Raw genomic sequence first — 24065 nt, 5'->3', positions numbered from 1 at the left:
TGTTTCTGTTCCCTCTCTCACTGTCTCTCTATGTCAAATAAACAAATAAAAAATATTTTTTAAAAAAGATTTATTTATTTATTAATTTGACAGACAGAGATCACAAGTAGGCAGAGAGAGAGGCAGAGAGAGAGGAGGAAGCAGGCTCCCTGCTGAGCAGAGAGCCCAATGCGACCCTGGGATCATGACCTGAGCCGAAGGCAGAGGCTTTTTTTTTTTTTTTTTAAGATTTTATTTATTTATTTATTTGACAGACAGAGATCACAAGTAGGCAGAGAGGCAGGCAGAGAGAGATGGGGAAGCAGGCTCCCTGCTGAGCAGAGAGCCCGATGCAGGGCTTGATCCCAGGACATTGAGATCATGACCTGAGCCGAAGGCAGAGGCTTTAAACCACTGAGCCATCCAGGTGTCCCAACAAATAAAAATCTTAAAGAAGAAGAAGAAGAAGAGGAGGAGGAGGAGGAGGAAGAACTTTCCAGCTATGCTGTCAATGAGAAAGAGAAGGCAGTGAAGCTTGATGATTTCCACCCTGAATTCTCCCTCTACTGAAGTGTTCAGAAAGCCAAGAGTCCTAGAGCAGCGAGAGTGTCATTGATCCAAGAACCGGTGATGGCCAGAACCCAGGATCTAGGAACTTCCTGTAGTGTGGGTGCTCCTCACTGATGCCCAGGAGCATTAATGAGACCTCAGACCTGAGGCCAGTTGCCCTACGGCACAGGCTAGAAACCTACAGGGGAGAAGCTTTGCCTCTCCCTGTCTCTGAGTCCCCAAAGTTCCTGCCCTTTGCCCGGTCTCTGATTGGGCCTGTGGGCTTCAAGGACAGGAGATAATATCAAGACAAACAGGAAGAGCCGAATTAGAGACATGAAGTTTGTTGTTTTAGAGGCACCCCGCGCCAAGCAGCGGTGCCAGGTCGGCAGCCCCGGAACCCAGCAGCTACCTGCTCTCTGTGCAGCCAGCGGCCCCTTTGCGCCCTCCCTGGGGCCCATGGTGGGAGGGCTCCCTGGAGAAGATGGGAGCAGGGAGGCCGGGCGTGGAGGCAGAGGGGTTAGACAAGTGATTCTGTTTTCTCCTCACCAGCTGAATTCTTTGTAGTGTCACCTCTGATTCGCCCTGGGCATTTAGTCACTCATTCAGCAAATATTTGCGAGCACCTACTCTGTTCCAGGCACGTGCTGGGCACAGTCCTTTTCCTGTGTCTCTAACACACCCCTCACTCAAATGGAAGCTCCAGGGTAGTGGGAGCTTCTGTCCCACCCAGGGCTTGAGTGGGTGCCTGACACTCTAGGAAGTGTGTTGAGTGGATGAATGGGAGGAAGGATGGAGACGTGGAAGACGGGCAAGCGCGCAGGAGGGAACCCTTAGAAGGGGTCCAGTAGGATCCCGGGATTTTTCAGTCCCCTGGACTCTTCATGAGGGCACTGATGGCCCACGGATGCTTTTCTCCCCATCCTGGCTGCCCCTACATGAATCTTTGAGTCTTGACACTGGGAGGTAGCCATGGTCCGTCCATTCTCTTACTTGGATGCCATCGGGGAGTTCTGCCTCTAGACTGAAATCCAAGGATGAAGAAGGGGGGCTGGTGGGGTTACAGGGGCAGCACATGCGGGAAAGCCCACCAGGCCCCTTCCCTGGGGAAATCAAGGTACCCCCTCGAGGTCGAGGTCGTCCAAGGCCTGGGAGCTGACTGCTCTCGCCGGTGCTGGCGAGCTGCCCTCTGCCCCAGCCCGCCCCCGCCCTCGGTGATGGTGCCAGGCGAGGCTTCGGGCACGGCAGAGGCTGAACCGAGAGCCACCCCACCTTGTTCCTGTGGCTCCATCCCCCCCCCATCCACACCCAAGAGGTGAGATCCTGGGGCAGTTGGCATCTGACAGGCTGGCATCAACTCGGGCCAACAGCTTGGAAGCTGCAGTAATTAGAAGGGAAGAGGGAGAGAGGGGGAGAGGAGAGCGAAGGCAAGCTCGGAGAGAAACCTTCTCGGGCCGCCGCGGGGCAAACTACTTCAAACGAATTCGTTTCGCTCTTGTGAAACTGAAGACAATTTCCTTTTCTGTCATAAAACAAATTATTGCTCATCAGGAGTGCTGGGCTAGTCTCTCTCCCCAGAGTTAGCTCCTGCTCCCAGGCAAGGCCCCCAGGTGGGCAGGAAGATGGGGAGTGTCAGGGGAGGGGGCCCAGAGCACGCGAGGGGATTCGGTGGGGGGCTCTCTGAGGAGGGGTAGGAAGAAGGTGTGGAGAGATTAATGTTCCCATCAGGAGTGAAACATCCCTCTATCCGCCTCCTCAACGTCCTCCATTGGCCAGAGAAAGGGCCCAGGACCATGGCTGAAAGGGACCCGGGAGGTCATCCCATCCATCCTGGGGCCTCAGAGCCAGCCTGGAAGAGGCCCCGCCTCCTCCCTCAGGCACCTGTTCGTGGGGTGGAGGGGCGGGGACAGGAAGGGGAAGCCCAGAGAAGCTGAGGAACTTGCCAGAGATCACTCAGCAAATTAATTAATGGCAGATCCAGGATTAGAATCCAGTGGGTTCTCTTCCAGGCCAAGACTGGAGGCTGCCTGGGGACTTTTGTTTGCACTTCTGATGGCTCTGGACTGCTCCAGTCGGGCCACGGCATCCAAATCCTCCTGCTAGGCGAGGAGAAAGAGGGGACGATGGGCAGACAGAGCGGGTTTCCTCTGCCCTCCACAACGGGCTCCCACAGCAAGCCTTTGCTCTGGAAAACTCTTCCAGGGAACCTCCGGTCAGACCCACTGGAGGAGCCGTTGGACCTTCTCTCCTCCCGCCCACCGCCCCCAACCACCCTTTCATAACTTCCCTCTCTTTGCTGCCCTCCAGCCTGGCCCGAGCTCAGGGGAGACGCACTTCTTACTTCCGCTCTCGCCACTTCTTTCTCAGCACCTCCCCCTGATAATCGCCTTCGTCTCCCCTTTTGCCTCTTCAGGCCCCACTCCCATGGACATTTCTGGGGTGTTTCTAATCGGGGCAGAGCGAGATCCAAGCCCCATCCTCTGCGAACTGCTGACTTACCTCAGCAAGAGCCACCACACATTCCAGGAGAGACACTGGCAGACTCTGACTGAAAAGGGGGTTGGGTGGGGGGTGTGTCAGGACTGGGGAGATGGGCCAAGGCAGGAAGGGGGAAGCCAGGCCCCGGTGAGGGCTTCCTGGAGAAGGACAGAAGGAAGACGCGAGGAGGTGTTTGGAGTAGAAAATCCAAGCTGCATCATCTCTTGGAGATGAAGAGAAAGATGGACCCAGGTTGGGGAGGCCTCATGGTGCCAGGGAAGGGACCGAGAGCCCAGACAAGCAGGCAGCTGGGAGGGTCCAACAGATGCAGCCATTTCCAGTGATGTGGAAACAGAGTTTTAATCCAGGGTGGATGGAGAAATGTTTGGGACTGGCTGCCAGACTGGAACAGCCAGACATCTGTGGGGAGCAAAGTGTTGGGGATGGCGTCCGAGGGCGGAAGGGAGACTGGAGAAGTCACCTGGCCCACCTCTCTGCCCCCCCCCCCACTCCCGCCGCCAGGCACACTGTTCCTTTCTCTCCCAGCATTCTGTTGCTCCCAGGGAAAGTGGGGCCTACCACCTGCCCAAGTTCTCCACTTGATAACACCCCTCGAAGTTTCTCCTTGGGTCCAACCATAATTCCCCTGGTGGCCAGTGGGGGCTTGGCAAGGAGAGGGGTAGGAGGGAGACTGTAGGCAACTGCCTCCCCCCACCCCCCCAACCAGTGGTTTCCCCTTGGCGGGGAGAGAGGCAGGGAGGAGGTGAGCAGAGGGCAGGGCTGGGAGAGGATCGTGTCAGGGCGAAGACTCTGGCTCATCGGACACGCCACGCTGGGAATCTGAGAATCCGCGGTGGGAATGGGCCGGGCCGGCAGGAACAAAGGATGAAAGGGAGGTTGTGTGGCCCGCTGGGACATCCACACCCACTGTTGACGTACATCAGCGCCTGTGACCTCAGTGGGCCGTCAGACCCCATCTCATCGCGCCGTTCCAGTGGGGACTCCCTGCACCCAGCCCCTTCACAGAGCCTGAGAACATCAGGGAAGTCGGTCAGGCTCCCAGAACGACCTGCTGTCAAGAGGAGCTTGGGGGACGACCTCTCCCCCAGGATGGACAGGGTCGGAGAAGGGGATGCGGGAAGTGAAGAGAAATGACAAGACTAAGATAGAAGGAAAAGGGGGGAAGCCTGATGGCAGGGCCCCTTGGCCTGAGGATCAGAGTACCAGTGGTCAAAGGTTCAAATCTAGGTAAGGATTCTGACGATGGGAGGACAGGGCCCAGTTTGGCCTGGAATATGGAGGATTTGGGTTAGACACTGAGAAGAACCTTCTTGCTTTTGGATAATAGGACCACCAAGAGCCTGCGTGCAGGACTCTACCGACAACATGGGAAGTGTGCCATCATGGGTCCCGTGCAAGGGCAGAGGGCCACCTTCCCATTCCTCTGGTCAGGGAGCTCTGACTCTCCCACCAGGCTCCCCAGACCCACCCAGCTTCCTGGACTTCCCCAAGAAATCCATCCCCAGCAGCTCAGCTGGTCCCCAGGACCAGGAGGGGCGTGGAGGACTGTGATGTTCGGGTGGTGGCTTCTTCCCACTCACCCCACTCTGGTGAAGGGATGGGCTCTTACCCCATTTCTCTCTCAGCCTTGATGCCAGGGGCCTGGCAGGGAAGAAGCCCTTCGATTGGGGACCTCATCTGCGTCTAAGAGCTCAGCCCCATGGGAAGCCCTAATCAGATGCTCAGGAGAAGCCACACCTGCATGTTCCTCCCCACTGCCCCCACACCTGCAGACACAGGTGGCTAGGACTCCTCCTGTGCAGATTTCTGCATGGAATCACACAGGTAGATCCCCTGACATCACGCATACACATGCACATGCGTACACACCTCACTCACCCACACAGCTTCCCAGGTCATCCCTCACTGAGAGGCTCATTCAGACCCCAGGGCAGACAAGGCGCAGCAGAATCACTCCATGGGCAACCCTGCGGCAACCACCAGTGCGCGCACTCGTGCTCACGCCCATAGCCCCTCTGTTGTTTTTGCTGGGACACATGGTGGTCACACGCACGCTCACGCTGACCTAAGGCCTTCCCCCACTCCAGAGGAGCCCTTCCCTCATGAGTGTCTATCACACTCTCGACTTCCACACTGCAGCCCCTGTAGTGGGCACCTGCTATGTTCCAGGCAAAGGGCTGAAGACACATAGATATGATGTTTCAAGGGATTTGCTTGCATGGTCAAAGGAGACTGGGGCTGATTTTTTTAAAAGATTATTTATTTATTTTTTAAAGATTTTACTTATTCATTTGAGAGAGAGAGCACAAGTAGGGGGAGCGGCAAGCAGAGGCAGATGGAAAAGTAGGCTCCCCTCTGAGCAGGGACCCCCAGGTGGGGCTGGATCCCAGGACCCCGGGATCATGACCTGAGCCAAAGGCAGACAGATGCTTAACCAACTAAGCCACCCAGGAGTCCCAAGATTTATTTATTTGAAAGAGAGAGAGAGACTCTTGAGAGAGTTTTGGGGGAGGTGGTACAGAGGGAGAGAGTCCCAAGCAGACACTGCGCTGAGCGCAAAGCCCATCCAGGGGCTGGATCGCACAACCCCAAGACCACAAACCCTCAGATCATGACCTGAGCTGAAACCAAGAGTCAGATGCTTAACCGACTGTACCACCCCAGAGCCCCGGAGACCAGGACTAATTAAACAGATTGTTGAAAAGCAGAGCCTCAAGTGCTGGAAGAGGAATAAGCATGAAGAACTGGGGAGACCAACTCAGTCCTGGGGGTCCCGAAGGCCTTCCCTCACAAAGTGACAACTTTCCCATGCTCGGATATACCCCTGCCACAAGCTAAGTGTTTTACGTGCATTGTCTTATTTATTCTTCACAACCACCCCATGAGGTCGACAGGCATATCCCCATTTTAGAGGAGAGGAAACTGAGGCTTAAATAAGTGAGACGCAAAGTCATGCAGCTGATAAAGCAGTGCAACACGGTTCCCACCCAGAGCTGCCTGAGTCAGAGCCCACGTGCTCACGGCCGCCATTAAACCTCTGCCATCCCAGATCTGAACTTTCCCCCTCACGAGGCCCTCACCCACTCCCTAGTGCCTCCCAGCAAGCCTCCCAGTGCTGCCCAGACCCCCGGACTCCCAATCCTCAGGTACACACACGGGACCTGTTTCCAGCCTCTGCTCACAGGCACCCTCTCTCCCAGAAGAGAGGGCCACTTGTCCCTAGAGGAAGCCATAATTGGCAGGTGCCGAGGCTGCCGCCAGAGCTTTAGGACAGGCAGAAGGGAGGGAGGAGAAGGGTTCCTGAGGCAGGGGGCTTGGGCGCTGGGACGGGGGAAGAGGGAGGGGGCTGGCTCCCGTGCCCTCTCCTCCGCTCTGCAGGTGTAATTAAGCCCTGGCAGATGAAAGGGCGTCTTTGAAAGCGGGTGAGATCCTTGTCTGTCAGCAGGGCGCTCTGGGTGGCATCGGAGGCTTATCCTGAAACCACACACGGCACCAGAGCCGGGCTGTCTGGGTGCTGCCCGGGAGGCGGAGAGGCGGACCCCAGGGGTGTGGGCCCTGGACTCCCCACTCCCCAATATCTCAGCCCTGAGCACCCTGTCTCCCTGGGCAGGAGCTTCTCAGAACAGAGAATCCTTCAGAATCTGGCAATGCCAGTCCTGTGGGCTGCTGCCCCCATCTCTGGGGCCTGAGGGGACAAGGTACTCCCTCCCGTCCCCCCCCCCCCACCGCCAAGCTGGACAAGAGGCCAAGGACAATGGCTCTAGGCAGTCCTTTCATCCTGAGATCTCAAAGCGCCATCTAATTAACCCCGCCCAGGTCGGGGACTTCCTCTGGAGTCCCTTTGGAGAGGTGCGGTCTGGGACCAACAGTTCCCAGATCCCAGCTTGGATAGGAGCCCCAGGAGGACAAGGTCTCTCAGAATGTTCATCCTGTTTGGGACTTGGGAGTCTAGAGGACTGGCAAAGTGGGGATGCTGACGCCAAATTCTGAAAGGGAGCCTGAGTTTGAGCCCCAAAGGGGACAGTCTCTGATATATCTCATCTCTTCCCTCACGGATGGCTTCAAACTCAAACAAAAGGTGACTTCACAACCATGTGGAGAGACAGAGGCCAGACACAGGGTGCATAGCAAATGTCACCATTTATAGGAAGGTTAAAAAAAAAAAACAAAAAAAACCTACACACACACACACACACACACACACACACACCCCAACCCAATCTATGTTCTTTGAAGTCAGGGATTCCATTTCCCTTAGGGGGTTTAGTTCAGAAGAGGGCACAGTGAGGGCTTTGGGACAGTGGTAACCTTCTGGTCCTTGAGCTGAGCGCTCGTCACGGGTGTGTTCATTTGGTGAAAGTTCACCCCATATTTTTACTTATTATTTACTTAGGTCATATACTTAAGACACTTTTCTATTTGCATGTCATGGTTCAATAAATGTTCACATTACAAAACATTTTTTACACATCAAACCAAAATTTTGTTTTATGATTCCCTGAAGGGGATCTCACGGCTCTTTGCTTCTTCAGCTGGAAGATCACAGGGGTCACTCAAGAATGAAGATCGGCCAGGGCTGGATTCCTGGAGAATCTCTTGACTACGTGTGTACGGGTAAAAGTGGGGGTGTGTGTGTGTGTGGAATTTTGCAGAGTCAACACAAGCACACTAACACAAGCACACTCACACAAGCACACTAATCAGTTCTACTTTGCAGAAAGCCAATGGATGCTTTGATGCCAAGGGAGCCAATGAGATTGCCAGAGTCCCCGCTTGCCTCAGCCCCACCCCCACTATCTGCTCCTGAAATCCATTCCCAGTCGGGTCCCACCCTCCCCCCCCCCACACCCCACCCATGGTCACCTCTGTCCCTTTCATCTCCCTCCTCTGCTTCAGGGCCTAAAAGAGGCAGCTGGGGAGAGGTGGAGGGGTGTTTGTGAAGGAGACTTTGGTCCCCACCTCAGCAAATGACATCCTTGTTTCTTTGTCCTTCTACCCTGGAAAAGGACAGAAAACACTGCATGCCTCCACTACCACTGAGGGAAAGGGCTTGGAGCTGGACCTTCAGGGACAGCTTCCTGATAACAGGAATGTGAAGAAATCCCTGGAGAGAGTGAGAATAGAACCAAGAGAAGGATAAAGGTTGCTTTGAATACTGACCTGCCTAGAGATGAGATCTCCTTACAGCATCCTAGGCTCCATGGTGTTCCACTACGACGGTCATACCAGATACTGAAACTCTGCCTGTTTTATGTGACCTCAGGAGGGGCCCACACTTTCCTATTCTGAACTCGGGGGGGGGGGGTGTTCCACTGACAACCTGGTCTCCACCAGTTTGGCTGTCTCTGTCATCAAACCTAGAGCTCACCTTCTCTAATTTTCTGGCAGATCCCAGAATTCTCAAAACTCATCTTTTCTAAGTAACTCCTCTACAACGTGCAGAGAAGAGGGATTTGTGCTCTTCTGACCTTCCTGCCGTCAGACAGAGTCCATAACCTCCTCAAATCTTCCCAAGGATCTCTGTTCGTTTTGTTCACTGATTGCCTCTGAAGCACCCAGAACAGTGTCTGGGACATAGTATAGAGTCTCTAAAAACATTTATTGTTTCATGAATGGTTCTTATGCTTGGAAAGTCCCTCCTCCAGAAAAGTCCGTCCTACATCCCTGTTGCTGCCACTTATTTATTTTTTTAAACTTTATTTATTTATTTAAGTAATCTCCACCAACGTGGGGCTTGAAGTCACACTGGGAGATCAAGAGTGACATGTTCTTCCAACTGAGCCAGCCAGATTGGGGGAGGGGGGCATTGTTGCCATTTAAATTTTCAATTGTCCTGGCCTCAGAAGAGAGGGGTCCCCCTGCCATTATTTATGATTGAGTGCTTGCTGTGTACAAACCTTTGTGATAGTTGCTCCCTTCCTAATCTATCTTGGCTTCTTACTCTCTGTCCTCCCTTCTCCCCTCCAAGTCCAGCCTTTACGCAACTTCCGTGGTCTAGTCTCCAAGAGTTACCCAAGATTTAATAAAATATAACAAGAAACCAGAGCTTCATTATATCTGTTTGTCCATTCTATTTCTTTTTGAGTTTCGACTTGAGAGAAATGGAAATCTCTCCACTCCTCCCTCCTTTTGCCTCTGTGTGCCTCTGGCTGGCCGCTCAGGCTTCTCTGCGGCCTGGGTCTCAGCTTCTTTGCTGGAGTCTCCCCCTTTATCTTGGGGAGTGTCTCTGTTCCTTCCTTGGTGCGTGGGTGTATCTCAGGCTCCCATGCTAGCTCGAAGGGTGGCTCTTCTTCGTTTCCTTTATAACAAATAGGTAAACAGGTGACAAAGAAGCAGGAATAGGAAACAAAAAAAAAAAAAAAAAAAGAAAGAAAGAAAGAAAAAGAAGAAGGAAAGAAAGAGAGAGAGAAAGAAAGAAAGAAAAAGAAAAAAAAGAAGCGGAGCTAGAGTGGCTAGAGTGGAGTGTTTTCTCCCAGGTATCAGGGTCGCAGGTAGCTCCAACCCGAACTGGGAACAAGTCCCGACAGGTGCAACCCCTGTCCAGATGTTGCGCAACGCGAGGCGCGTGCCCCGAGCCCAATCCTGGGTCTGGTTCCCCGGCTGAGGACCTGGTTGTCGGCAGGGGCGGGGTGGGGAGGATTGTATTCAGATCAGAAAGATTCTTTCAGGTCTCTTCGGGGAGACAGACCCCCATCGGCTCTACTTCTGCCCACCCCGGTTTTGGGGGGGCGGGGCGCATAGGGAGAGTCCAAGCGGTGGCTTGCCGGAAGAGGACAGTTTGGGACCCGGGAGGGGAGTTCCCTGCGTCTGGGCCGTGGGGGGAGCTGCAGGCCGGCGGGGTGAGTAAGGCCCAGCGGACGCAGGAGGCTCAGTGGCGGCGGCGGCGGCGATGGGGAGGGGGTAATTACGCAGGGAGGCTCTCGCCACAGCACGTCCCCACAAATGAGAGGCCCCGGGCCCCAGACACCACACAACAAAGCAGGAGGCAATTATTTGGCTCCAGTGGGAGGGGACAGCCCTTCGCCGGCCCACTGCCGCTGAGCACCCGGCCTCTGCTGAGGGCGGTGGGATGGGGGTGCAGGGGCCGCTCTCCCCAGTGAGCTGGGGAGGGCCCGAGGGACTCCCGCTGGGTCCCCCTCAGAGGGGGGTCCACGTTTAGGAAGGCAGAGCGCTAGGAGGCCCTGGGCGTGATTAGAGCCGTCCCTCAGCCAGCCTGGAGCCTCCCGCAGGGCGTGGGGGGAGGCCTCCTGGGCACCCCACAGGAGTGAGGCCGGGAGGGCCCGGGGCGCCAGCTTGGGGCGTTGAAGGCTCTGCTTTGTTGGTCTCGGGGAAGCCAGTGGCCAACGTCCGAACCACCCCTCCCCCCGCCCCTTCCCCAGCTGTGGCCACACAACTGGCAACCAGGAGGCTCTCAGGCAGGTGGGGAAACCACAGCGGAGGGAGCCAGAGCCAGGGAGATTCCCGAGCACGTGGCCAGGCCTGGAATTCACGCAATTGATATGCAAATAAAATGCAAATTGGTCCTCTCCCCCCCCCCCCCCAAATCATCAGATCAGGCCCCTGTGGCAGCAGAGCACTTCCCCATCAGCTGTGGGTACCCCAGCCTCTGGCCTCCCTCTCTGGCCACCCATGTTTGCTTCAGGAAAACTGTTAGCAAGTCCTACCAATAACCTGGAATCCTGTGGAGACTTCCTGCAAAGGCCTTCCCCCTCCTTGATGAGAGAGCCCAAAGTACAGATGGAGAAAAAGAGGCCTTAAGAAATTTAGGTACTTTCCCCTGTTACTAACAAAACACCTGGAGGATGGCTCCTGGAACCTTCTGCCAACGGCCGCAGGTTGTCAGCATGGCAGCTGGGGGAGGAGAAAGAGCGCAGGACTAGGAGCCCTAAAATCTGCTCTCTGGTCTCAGCTCTGCCCCTAACTTGCTGGCTCACTCCAATCCTGTCACTTCTCTTCTCTAAGCCTCAGTTTCCCTGAATGTCAAATGATCATCTCTGGCGGGGGAGGGGGGAGGCTCTTCCAGACCTGGAGTCCTCTTTATGCACCACTGCCATCCAGTGTCGCTGGCCAGAGGACTCTGAGTCAACTGTCCCCTTCTTTGTCCTCAAAATCTCACTCAAAATCCACTTGAGGGAGCCTCTTCTGAGTCATTCTGCTAAACTAATTGCTCCTTTATGTTGGGGTCCCCTCCATCTAGGAAAGGCTCAGCATTCACAGCTGTCCCCTGTGTGTGCCCTTGCTGCTGTGTTGCTGAGTTTCTAAGTAATTTGAAGATATGTGTAGTGTCCCATCGTACATCCCACCCCCAACCCCCCGCCCCCTGACCCCAGGTTGAGGCAAGGATTTTGTGTCCTCCATGAGACTAAGGACTTCCCAAGGACCTGGGTTGTGTCAGTGGGACGTAGAGGCCCCATCTGGATGGCACTGTGTCTCTGCCATCAATTAGGACTTTTCCCTAGGGTGGAGGATGCTGCCTCCTCTATCTGACCCCCTCCTGGATTTGGCTGGAGCCATTAGATAGTGGGGAAGGACCCAGCTAGCCTGCCTTTCCCAGGTCTCCCCTGGCTGATTTCTCATTTCTCAGCCTCCCCTTCAACCCCAGACCACAGCCAGGGTGGCCACTTTCGCCATCACCCTCTCCTGCCCGAGAGTGGATCTGCCTCCTTCTTCCTCAGGAAACTAGGCTCCTTGCACTCTGCCTCATCCCTGTCCTCCTCCTCCTCCTCTCTCAGTCTCCTGCCTCCCTCATCCCTCTCTAGGGCCTCAGGGCAAGTATTTGCCATCTGCCTTACTGGTACATTCCTGGGGCTGGCTCCAGGCTCCCTGGGAGGCCTGAGAGCCCTTCTCAGCTGCCCTTCACCCTCAGGGCCCCCTCACTACCCCCTCTCCCCCAGAATGCCTGGGTCCCTTGCTCTCTCCCTTGCCAGACGGCCTGGCGTCTGCAACCCTGCAGCCCCTCAAGGCCTAGAGTGCCCTCTCCACTCTGGAGCTGGAAAGGCTCTCAGAGTCTGCCAGAGGGGCCCCTGCTAGCTGCAGGAGGCCAGGCCCTGCTCCACATCCCAGTCCCCACCTTGGGCAGGCTCCTCACCTTGGAACCCTACCGCTTTCTATTCATCTGCAGACTACATTTTTTTTTCTTTTTCTTTCTTTCTTTTTTTTTTTTAATCCAGGAAGCAAATGAGTGCAAATTTATTTGCTACACCGAGTAAGCCAGCTGTGCAGAGGCAGCGACCTGAGTGGCCCTCCCCCAAGGGAGAGGACCCTTCATCTGGAGGAGCCTTGCCTTCCTTTCCAGAGATGGTCATTTGACACTCAGGGAAACTGAGGCTTAGAGAAGAGAAGTGATTTATTCAGGCATTCCTGGCTGGGATGCCTAGTCCCTTGGAAAATTCTAGGAACCCCTGGCCTGAGTTGTGCAACAGGTGTGCTCTCCTCTCCCCACAGACCTCATTTAGCTGTGGTTCTTCATTGACAGTTTTGGTCCTTCTCCTTCTCTATGATTTTACCCTTCCCAGCCTCCTGCCCCTTCTTGCTCCCCGAGGATGGGTGCTGGAGGCTGTGGCTCCTGTGGACTCCGAGGAGAGCTGGGAGGCCTCACCTGCCCTAGTGAGAGCTCCCCAGTGGCCTAAAATCGCTGTGATGAGAGTATTTCTGTGTGAGCCAGTGATATATACAGTTTTGTTCCGCTTACAGTCCTGCGACACTATGTGGTGGTGGTGGTGGTGGGGTCTGGCTGACATCTTCTGGTATCACCACTACCTCTGAGAGCAGGAACTTGGGGACCCTCCCCCACTCCTCCAGGAAGATTCAGGGTCTTTGGAGAGGCCAGGGAAGAAGGCCCCACCTGAAAGGAGGGGTAGTCACCATCTAGAAATGCATTCAATCGGTGGATGTTCATATTGAACACTTACTCTGTTCCGGGCACCAAGCTGGGTGCTGGGGTTGTGGTGGAGAACAAGAGAGCCAGACCTCAGACAGCACAGGGCGGCAGTTCTCAAGCTCATCATTTGGGACATTCATTAAAATGAAAGGTCCCAGGATGCCTGGGTGGCTCAGTCAGTTAAGTTTCTGCCTTCCGCTCAGGCAGTGATCTTGGGTCCTGGGATCAAACCCAGCATCAGGCTCTCTCCTCAGTGAGGAGCCTGCTTTTCCCTCTCCTTCTGCCCGCTGTTCCCCATGCTTGTGCACACACATGCTATGTGTGTGTGTGTGTGTGTGTGTGTGTGTGTGAAATCCTTAAAGTGAACAAAATGAAAGGTCCCTCTCTGTTCAGCAAGTCTATGGGGCCCAGGAACATTGCATTTAGAGAAGCGTTTTCCCTTGTCTTTGCCAGCGCGACGTTGGTGCAGGTGGTCTGGGGACCCACACTGGAAGAGCCCTGGTGACATGTCCTCACAGAGCCCCAGGGAAGCAGGGAGGGGAGGAGGGTGCTAAGAGGAGAGTCTGCGGATGTGCATGGGGAGAGCAGGATCTCCCCTCATCAGTAAGGATCAGGCCTGCCTCCCTCTTCTGAGGCTGCCCCTCACAGACCGGGAGTTCACACACTCAGACCGCCCCCCCCCAACCCCTGTCCAGCACCCTGTTGATTCCTGCCCCTCACCTCCCTGGGGGCCCCAGGGGCTCTCCTCCACAGCCCATAGAGGGTGCATACCCATGGGGAGGGACAGCAGAACTGTCAGAGACCCTCCCACCACATCCCGCACCCTGCCTGCCTGGTCTCAGAGGGGCTGCTGGACTCAGTGTCCAGGTTGCAGAGAGAGCGACCATGAGGCAGGGATTTGAGACAGAGAAACAGAGGGTGAGAGCCAGGCGAAGTCAAGGAAGCTGCCCTCCTCCCCACCAGCGCCCAGGGTTTGCTGCTGGGGCTGCTGAGACATCTCCTCTCCCGGAAACCCGAGGCCAGACAGATAAACACAGATGGAGGGAAAGACTCAGCTGCTTTATTTATGGGCCCGGTGACAGGCCCTCTCCTGTCTCAGAGTCCCTAATCTACAGGGCGGAAGAGGCATCCCACCCCCTCACTACGCTCTTCCCTCCCTCCTGAGACTGGGGCTCAGCCAGGCTCCAAGCCTTCCCAGCCAGTCAGGAACAGGCCCGTGTGCCAGCTCCCAGGGGCTGGAAGACAGTGTCGGGGGGCTCTCCCCCAACAATACAGGGAACACATGGTCCACTCCTTACCCTTCCCCAACGTCCCACCATGTCTTCATGGGCCATCAGGAACCACTGGTTCAGGAAAAGGGACCCACCCCCCCGTGAGGGTTCCCCTTGGACAGGAGAATGGGCTCGGTGCCCCCCAGAGGGTCCTTCCCACCAAGAAGTAGGACAGTTCAAGGGTCTCGACTTGGGAAGAGCCTGAAGGGAAACCTCCGGGTTGGTCCCACATGGGCCTCCCCAGAGCGGGGGGGGGGGCTGATCGGGGAGTTCCCTGAGGTCCCTAGAGGGTCAGACCCAGAGCCAAAGGTTCCTGGGCCCCTGCAGTGTTCCCCTCTAAGGAATTCCCTCTAAAGGCAGTTAGCACCCACACAGAGGGGGCTCTGGGGACCCACGTTAGTTCCTCCTTCTCCCCCTCCCACCCTGAAGCACGCATGCCGGCATCCTTTCTGATAGGCCAATTCCCCTGTGGCTACCAGAGTGGGGTCCAGCAGCAGCCAGGGCTGAGAAACATGGATTTCTCCAGCTCCTTGTCCTGTGCCCGGCTACACAGCCCCTTCGTTCTGTCCCTTTTGTCCAAGTCTACCCCAAATCTGGGTAGGGGTAGAAGTAACTCAGCCTTCCAGGGAGGCCCCAGGGTCGGAGGTCAGGGAGCAGCGAAAGGGCAGGAAAAGAGGGAGGTCAGGCAGGGGGCAGATCCCTACCTGGTGGTGGCTTTGAGGCTGGACCCAAAGAGCCTTGAAAGCCCCGGAGATTCAGGGATTTGGCTCATAGGATCAGAGGACCGGCTCCCTGACTCACAGCCGCCAGACAGGGACCTGTTCAACTCGCCTCTCTCTCTCTCTCTTTTTCATTTAAGTGACTTTGGTTCATCCATGGGCCAGGGAGGAACTTCACCAAAATGGCATGCATCCCCTCCCCCTCCCCCTTCAGTCTGTCCCCTGTCTGTCCCTCAGCCCTCCCCACCTCCCACCTTCTCCTAGAGCCCTCCTCCCCCCTGGGGAAAAGGAACAACTTTGAATCCTGGCTCAGATGAACATTTCCTGTGAAGTCCCAGGCAGTTTCCTTTTTGGATAAACGGGCCTGGCTTAAGGATAAATGGCATTCATGGGACCCTCCCCCTAAGTCTCCGACACTTTCTCTTCTAGGAGCTTCTCCCCATTGACTGCCCTCAGACCGCTCCCCAGAGGGTCTTCCCAGCCCCTGAGTCCCACCTCAAGAATTGCATCTGTCTGCTGCCCGTCCTTGTGACTCTTGATGAATCAGGGATGTGCTCTATCTCCCCCATCAGTCTGGGAAATCTTTGTGGTCAAGAATTGTGTCTCCCCTATCTGACCAACAGCTCCCTGAAGGGGTGGCCTTCCGGACTGGTCACAGGCCTCCCCTGCCCACTGGTGGTCGAGGAGGGAGGCCGGGAGGGGCGTTCAGTTCTCTACTCAGTAAACAAGTCCCTGCAAAGGTAAGCCCAGGGAGCAAAGGGGGGAAGCTTCCCACTGTGGAAACTCTTAAGTTGAAACTGAAAAGAAGAAAGGAAGAAGAGAGAGCATTCTACCCCCCCCCACCACCACCACCAAGTTTCTCCCAAGAGCCTCAAAGCCTTCCTCCAGCCCCAGCTCCCTGTCCTACTTGTTTCCCCTCCAGGCCCAAGACCGAGGAAGGTAGAGTCTGTCCCAGCTCTTCTGTAATGGCATGGTGCTCCATCCTCCTCCTATTTGCCTGTCCAGCCTGCCTGAGGGCCCTGGTTCGTTGCCAGTGTCAGCCTGCTCAGCCCCATCCAGGGTCCTTCCTCAGGGCAGAATCAGCTGGGGAGGCAGTGCCTCTCCTTCCTTGAAGCAGCTGCCAAGCCTGAGACCCCCTTCTCTTTGAGGACAGGCAGTATGGATATGTAAAGCAGCTTGTGGTCCACTCTGAACCCAGGCGTGTGTCTACCCATGAAAGGGAAGATGAATGCGTGCTCACCTTGAGTATGTTTTCACGTCCTTCTGTCCCCTCCCCTCCTTCAGGTGATTTTGGGACCCATGGTCTGGGAGAGGTGACTGTGTCCATCCATGCCCAACCCTCCACTGTGCTGGATAAACATCTCCATTGGGTTTGAGACCCCCAACACCCTGGCAAAGAGGCTGCCATGGCCTTCTAAGGGAATAAGCACACAACCCTTCTCTCCACTTGCCTTGACAGCAGGGTCCTAACTTGACATCCCCCTTCATGGTAGCCCTCTTTGTTCTGGGTCCCTGAGGTGACCCATGCTGATGGCAGCTCTTCTTGCTCTCTCCTAGAGAAAAGGGAACCGACCTGTCCACCTGGGTCTCAGCTAGAGATCCCCACAGAGCTGCCAGGCTGGCTGGCTTCTGGCCTTCCCTATTTAAGCCTGGGTTGCTAGAATTCCATCCTGATTTCTGACGGGAGGAAAGCTGCTGTCTTCCTTCTGCCAGCTGTCCCCAAAGCTAACAAGAGCTTTCATTTTCTGAGCCCTTAGTATGGGCCAGGTGCTAACATTTTCTTTGAGATCTTCACAACTACAGCTGAGGTGGGTCCATTTATTACCCCCATTTTACAGATGTGGAAATGAAGACTGTGACAGATGGAGGTTATACTTCCTGCCCAGAAGGCTGCCCACTGTGGGCCAGAGCCACAGTCGTTGTATGGGACAGCGAGAGTGACCTACTGTGGACAAAGCTCTGCTCTGGGCAACTGAGGCAAAGGGCAGAATCCAAACAAGACTTTCTCTGGCAAAGATAGCTTCTTGAGGGATTTTCAATCTGTTGGAAGAGACAAGTCCACTGTCCTCTGGGAGCTGCCAGTCTGAGAGAGGAGTCTGAGGGTACTAAGGAAAAACCAGCAATTCCCCTGACCCCTGATGCCCACATCCTGCGGGGCACCCACCAGAGGCCTCCACCACCACATCTCCGTCCTAGAAAGGAGCTCCTGCTGTCCCTGTCCTGGGAAGAAACAGGCGTGGAATTCCTCTTCCCTGAGTTGCTGGAGCAAAGAACAAGAGAACACCCCGTTTCAGAGGCTAAAGGACTTGGTTGGACACAAAGCCCTGCTGACTTCCAGGACTGAGGACCTCACTTGGAGGGAAAATTCTCCTGATGGCATGGGGGGGGGCACCTAGAAGCAAGGGGATGGCTGACGTGAACTCTGAAGGCATCTTGGAATTCCTTGCCATCCCATTTCCTCTTCATCGGGGCCAAGCTCGGAGGATTATGACAGTGTGGGCAATAAAAAGTGCCTAATTGGTTGTTGTCCAGCCGAGGCTGCTCCCCATTTCCCTCCGCGGGGGCGGGAAACCGGCAGAGTCAGTTTCACTTTTGCGAGTGCCCAGTTTCCTGGTGGTAGCTGGTGCTAGCGGAAGCAGGGCACCCAGTGGTTGTGGGTTGCTAGTCCCTGATGCTGCTTCCAAGGTGGGTGTGCCCCAGGAAGCAGAGGGCCCCCAGAAAGGACCAGAACTGCTCTTTCCCTGAGTAAAGAGGACAACAAGACTGCTGGCCTCTGTAGGAGTTGGGAGGCGGTACAGGGGACACCCTCTGCCCTGGGTGACAGTGCCCTCTGTCTACTTCTGCAGGAGGCCGATACGGAAAGCATTGGCTCTGGAACTATTAACTCCATTATCCAGCACTGACGGTGCCATTATTCAGTGGATGATCCTGGGCAAGTTCCTTAAACTTGCTAAGCCTCGTCTTCCTTATCTGTAAAGTGGGGCTATGTGCACGTGAAGTGCTTGGAGGAGGGCAGCTCTTCCCTTCCCAGTGCTCATTCCAGGAAGGGCAGAGCCCTGCACGGGATCCTCACTTTCCTGGCAAACCTGCTCTGTCCCCGGCATCCTGTCCCCCCAGGGGAACCTTCCAGCAGACTGTTCCCTCCAGTGTAACCAGCCGCCCTGCTTCCTGCAGTTCTCCCCTTGTCATCTTTCCCCAGACGCCAATTCCCAGGCACAAGCCCACCCCTCCCCCGCCTTCCCTGAGCCCTGAGACACCCCAGGTCCTGCCACCTGAGACCCTCCTCTCTGACCCATCCGGCTGACTGTCCATTGCCCCCCATCAGACTGGGAGGTTAAGAATTGTGTTTTATTACTGAAGCTACTGGACCGTGCAAGTCGTGTGTGGCCCTCCGTGTCTAGGGCACCATCACCCCCTTGCCCATTCTTCAACTCCCCATTTTGATCCAGGAAAGCGGCACAGTCCCTGGGCTGCCTGCCACCTCCGACAGCCCCCGGGGGCTTGGCAGACAGACAGCCACCTGTCTCAGGAGGCTCAGGTGGATGCCGGCAGGCAGAGGAGGCCAAGAGGCCTCCCCACCAGAGACCTGCAAAAGCCCCCTTCCGGTGCCTGACGCTGTCGAAACACCCCATTCAGTTACAAGGTCCAAACCCAACGAGGCAAGGCAAATGCTGTGGGGCCAAGTGGAACTCTCCAGAAAACCCCTCACCCAACTGCTGCCCTCAGTACTCCTTTTGCCTCTTTCTCCTGCCCCTGCTCCGCTGGCTGCCATCTCTTGAGGGGGGGGGGCGGCGGGGAGGCAGGGATTGAGATGCTTATGGGTGGGGGTGGAGTGGGAGGAACGCTGCTTGGCCCCTAGGGGGGCAGCTGAGATTTATGGGACTGGATTTTTACAGGCTGGGGAGAGGCCCCAGGCAGGAGCTGTGGAGCCCAGCAGAGGAGCAAACGCATAAAAACCTCCAGACTTGAAAGCTGAGCGGCAGGCACCCCCAGGCCTGTGGGTGGTGAGAGATTTACGGCTCTTGCACAAGGCCTGGAGGGAGCCTGGGGAGCTGCAAGGACACTTCAGAGCCAGAATAACTCCCCACCAAGGCCTTCACCTTTCTCCTCTAGGAAAAAAAATTACTCACCGATAGAACAGGTTAGAGCTGCCAGAAAGATAGTTATCGCTGTGGGGACCCCGCCCACCTGGAGACTAGGTGACTCCCAACTTCCTCCCCCACCCCAGACTCTCCTTTCTGCCCCCAGGTCAGGGAGAGGTGCCTGGGGCCAGGTGGGGAGTTGGGAGGGGGGGCTTCCAGAATGGTCCTCCTTCTGGAGGTAGGAACCCTTGCTCACGGCCCCTTTTTCCATGAAGTGGGGGCAGGAGGGGAGGGTGGGTTCTGGCCAATTCTGGAAGAGTCCCAAGATTTCAGGAACACTTTCAGAGTACGTTTGTGGGGTAGGAGTCTACCGGAAAGGGAGACAGGAATGGCACAATCAGGACAGGAGAGCTCCATGCCCCTGCGCCTGGTGGCCATCTTTTGTTTAAGCCAATGCGCCAAAGGCTGAGCTGGAGGTGACCAGCCCAGCCCCTGCCCTCAGCCCTTACCCACCTAACTCAGGTGCGGAGTTTCCCTTGGGCCTGACCCCAGGCTCGTCTCCCCATCCAGGAAAGAATTATTTAGTAGTCAATGGCCCTGTGTGGAGGGCTTGACATCACTAGGGGCAGCTCAATGGGTTTAAGGTTATGTTTCCGCTTCCTCCCAAACTCTGGACTCTGCACCCCATCACCCTAAGTCCCCCCATGTCTCCTACACCTTCATGGAGCAGCCCTGAACCTCAGCGAGTTGGAGGAGGGGTGCGCCACTAACCACTTAAAAGGGCCCCAGGGAAGCATCCCAGGACAGGTGAGGAGCTAGAGTCTTTGAACTGGGCGGGCGGGTGGGGGTTGCCGGAAGATGGAAATCCTGGGCCAGCTGCTTGCAGTACTAGAGGCTGAGGGATGGGGAGGAAACTCCATAAAAGGCTGACCCACCCTCTCTCCAGTCTAGCCTTCCCCTCCCCACTCCCCAGTCCAGCCTCCCAAGACCAGAGCTGGCGCTGAGACAGCCAACTGAGTCATGTCTCGGGTGCCCAGCCGGGTGGGCACAGACTTGCCCATGGCCAGGCCCCACCCTGAGTGGCCGGTCAGCACTCCCCCAGGGAACAGGCCAGGGGCACAAGTGGGGAAGAGGACAGAAGAACTGCCCTTCCAGGCCAGGCTCTGCTCTAACACAGCCCAGCAGGGAAGAGGTTGGGGTGGGCAGCCCAGTGCTGGGTGGCTGGTGGGTTGCGAGCACAGCTCTCCTCTCCTTTCTCCTTCCTTCTGCTGATTGGCAAGCGGGGAAGGGGAGGAAGACTCACTTGAGGTCAGCGTTCTAGTAGGGTGGGAGAGGAAATCAGAGAGGAAAATGTCTTTGCTCCCTGGGTCCCCAACCCTCTCCCCACCCCCTCCTGCCACCAGCTTCAGACTCCAGGCTCAAGGAGGAGTGGGCCGGGCTGGTCAGGACCTGCCTCCAGCCTGCCTTCCTCCCCAGCAGGTCGGGGAAAATTACTCTCCTGGTACTGCTTTTTATTTTTTGAAGCCAGATCAAAGGTGGGACCCAGCTGGGAGCCCTGGTAGAGGCTCAGTAGTGTGGAGCCGGGGAAGCAGGAGACGTGGGAGGGCCAGGCGGCCTGGGTCAGGGGCTAGCTGAGAGTCAGGAGTGGAGCTGGGAGGGGGGTGCCCAGTCAAGTCAGGGACATGAAGGATCCAGGCAAGGCCATGGCTGTGGTCAGTGTGGTTTCCACAGCTGCTCTCCCCAAGCGGGGACCCACCCACAGACGTATGACTCCCCATCCCAGGGTCCAACCCAACTGGAACGGTGCAGAGATCCGCCAAACATCATCCCACTTTTACTTCATTGCCTTCTTCTGCCACCTGCTCTGGGACACTATTTTGTGTAGCCGGGAAGCTTTTCTTTTAGATAACCACATTTCCTCCTGCTGCGGGAGAAAAAAAAAAAAGCACACTCCCCCTTCCATGTCTGAGTTCAGACTAGAAAGCAAGCATCTCCTTATTTCTTTTATTTTTATTTATCTATTTTTATTTTTAAAAAAGTTTTTTAAAGATTTTATTTATTTATTTGACACAGAGAGAGAGAGACCACAAGTCGGCAGAGAGGCAGGCAGAGAGAGAGGAGGAAGCAGGCTCCCTGCTGAGCAGAGAGCCTGATGCGGGGCTCCATCCCAGGACCCTGGGATCATGACCTGAGCCGAAGGCAGAGGCTTTAACCCACTGAGACACCCAGGTGCCCCTTTATTTTTTTAAATTTTAAAAAAAGATTTATTTGAGAGAGAGAGCACAAGTAGGCAGAGGGAGAGGTAGAAGCCGGTTTCCCGCTGAGCAGGAAGCCAGATGCAGGACTTGATCCCAGGACCCTGGGATCATGACCCGAGCAGAAGGCGCCCCCTCCTTATTTCTTTTATACTTCCTTGGTGAGAACTTGAAAGGGAGAGTCAGTCCTGCGCCCACCACCATCTCTCCCCGCTTCCCCTTGCTCCTGTCAGCACAGTCTTCTTCTGCAGGCCATATAAGTGCCATTCTGGTTTGGGGGGCCTCCCTCCTCTAGGGTGGCTAAGTCTCTTCTCTTTTCTGGAATCACACTGCCATCCCCAGTACTGCGGCTAGAAGGGGTTAGTGGAGTTTGCAGGGTGAATGCATGTCGGGCACTATTCCTGGGGACATGTGTAGGCACTCAGCCACACTCAGACACTATTTCTTCCCTCATGTGTCCTGAAGTCTGGGGAGCCTGGCTCCTTGACCGGCACCCTGGCAGACCTGAGGTGTAACCAACAGAACAGGGACTTCCCCAGAGCCTCCGCTGGCCCGGAGAAGCCCTCCTCCGTGGTTACCCGGACTCTCTCCTTGTCACCCCGGGGCAGCAATCCTTTGTCCCAGGTCCAGCTTCTCCCAAGGCGGAGGGATGGATGGTGAGCGGGTGTGCAAATGTGCGTGCATGCACGCGTGTTTGCGAGTATGTACGTGGGCACACACACCTAGGTGGGTCTGGATCTAGAGGGAAGCAAGGAGAGAGTGCCACTCCGCAAATTCTGCTCCTGCTGATGCACTGTGTGACCTCAGCCAACTCTACCACCTTCTTAGAGCCTCGGTTTCCCCTGGCCATAAAATATGGGGTTAATTGTCCCTCCCAGGGAAGCTAGGAGGGTTAATTGGGCAATGGCTCTGAAGTGTCTAGGAAGGGAAGGAGATCTATAAATACAAGTAATCATTAGAGGGTATTTTGCAGCCATTTTGTGGGTCCCAATGTATTATTACTATTATCATTGTTACTGTCATCGCCACCACCGTCGCCCACTTCCTGAGTCTCTGCTGGCTGGGGCGGCGCTTCCAGATGAAGAAGTGATGCTCCTGAGCCCAGCATCCCAGCCAACGGCCTCACTGAACCCCCATCCTCCACACTCAGGGTGTCTGGAGAAGCTGGAGGCGGCTAGTGATGGCCAGAGAGATGGGGCTTTGACAGGAGAGGTTCAGGGACCCAGAAGAGAGAGGGAGACAGGGCACACCTGGAGAAATTCACTTTGTGCCTAGGAAAGTCTCCAGTCTGCCATGGGAACCGGGGCGGGGGGGGGGGGGGCTGGAGAGGGGCTGAGCACACGTGAGAGGCTGAGGCAGAGATAGGAGAATGTTACCAGTCATTGGAAGATGAGCTGTTTGGTAGAAACTGATTCCTTGAAGAGGCAAATGGCTCTGCGAAGAGTCTTTGGGGAGGCTAGAACATATCCTCTTTCCAGGTGAAGCAAGGCGTGGGCCTGGCAAACAGTAGGCACTCAATGCATGCTTGCTAAACTCAATTTCTATGCTTGCCTTTCCCTTCCAATAAGGTTAAAAGAAGCAAAACAAAACACACCACCAGCATCTGCTTCTAGAAATGCCTTGGATGCCCCCTAGTGGCCACAAACGGTGGTTGAGAGGGCGCAGGTGCCTTCTACCCTAAAGGGCTGCTCCCCAGGAAGGGAGTGGGGAGGAGTGGGGAGGGAAGCAACTGACCTTTCTGAGGCTCCACAGACCTCATCCCGAGGGGATTAGGAGGTAGAAAGAACCAGGTAAGAAGGAAGAACTCTGTGGGGAAGGATGGGTGGAATGTTCTTGCTAGAAGATTCCATGACAGTTGGTGGACAGCCATCGGGTCTGGCAGGGGAACTAGGGGACAGAGGGAGATGACAAGTCAGGGCATGGGTCAGGAGTGGCATCCCTGGGCAGTGGAGAAGGGGATGGTTGTGTGCGTGCCCCTGGGGTACAGGATGGGGTAGCCGCCACACTGTAATAGGGAGATAACACTTTACAGCCTCTGTCAATGTTTCATGCTCATAGAAGACTAAGGAAACTTCAGTCATTGAAATCATAGATGGGCCAGGGAGGAAAAAAAAGTAATGAGGATTCACTTTTTCTCGGGCAAATAAGAGTAGCAGGGATGGTTTGACAAGCCTGCAACTTTGATTTCTCTGTAGGTGGAGAGAGAAAGGACAAGAATGTAGAAAACCAGACGAGAGAAACAGGAGAAGCAGAGGCTACTGGGAAGATCCTTAAGGGAGAACAGCCAGCTTTTGAAGGCTGAACTGGCTGTAACCGTTCAAAAATAAACAATAAAGCTTGGGTTGTAGCAACGAGTAAGGACCAACAGTCAGTCAAGGGTGGGACACTGACGTTCTTCTAGCTTCTGGACATCCAACACCTGCTGCACCATTCCTTTCACAGAAGGCCCCAGAAGGAATCTAGAGCTTCCTAAGGGCAGAAACTGCAGTTCTGCCTCCCACCCTTCCTCTGGTGCTCTTGCCCATCCTTGGGGACGGGTGCTCTAATGAATGAGATGGGGGCAACTACATGCAAAAGAGAAGGCCAAGGAGGGTTTCAGGAAGCAGGAACAGCAGGGAAGAAACAAGAGGGAAGGCGCTGACGAGGGAGACAGGGAAGGAGAAGTGAAATGGAGGTGGAGGAAGCTGAGTCTGGCAGAGATGGGAAGTCTGCAAGAAAGTATTAAAAGGATGCAGTCATTTAGTTGACCGCAACAAACATCTACTGCACCCCTACCCTACAGCAAGCAGTGTGCTGCAGGGTGGGGTGAGGTGTGGGGTGAACAAGACAAA

At 55.5% G+C, this 24065-nt stretch overlaps 1 long non-coding RNA gene across 1 annotated transcript; it reads left to right on the top strand.

Moving 5' to 3' along the window:
• The first annotated feature begins 9633 nt into the window (after nt 1–9633).
• LOC309851008 lies at nt 9634–17428 on the top strand. Its single transcript, XR_014304586.1, has 2 exons — nt 9634–9866; nt 16736–17428. It is a non-coding gene; the product is annotated as an uncharacterized lncRNA (long non-coding RNA).
• The last annotated feature ends 6637 nt before the right edge of the window (nt 17429–24065 follow it).

This window comes from Mustela nivalis, assembly GCF_964662115.1.
Source record: "Mustela nivalis genome assembly, chromosome: 17".
Lineage (NCBI taxonomy): Eukaryota > Metazoa > Chordata > Mammalia > Carnivora > Mustelidae > Mustela > Mustela nivalis.
This window is presented reverse-complemented; position numbering and strand designations above follow the sequence as displayed.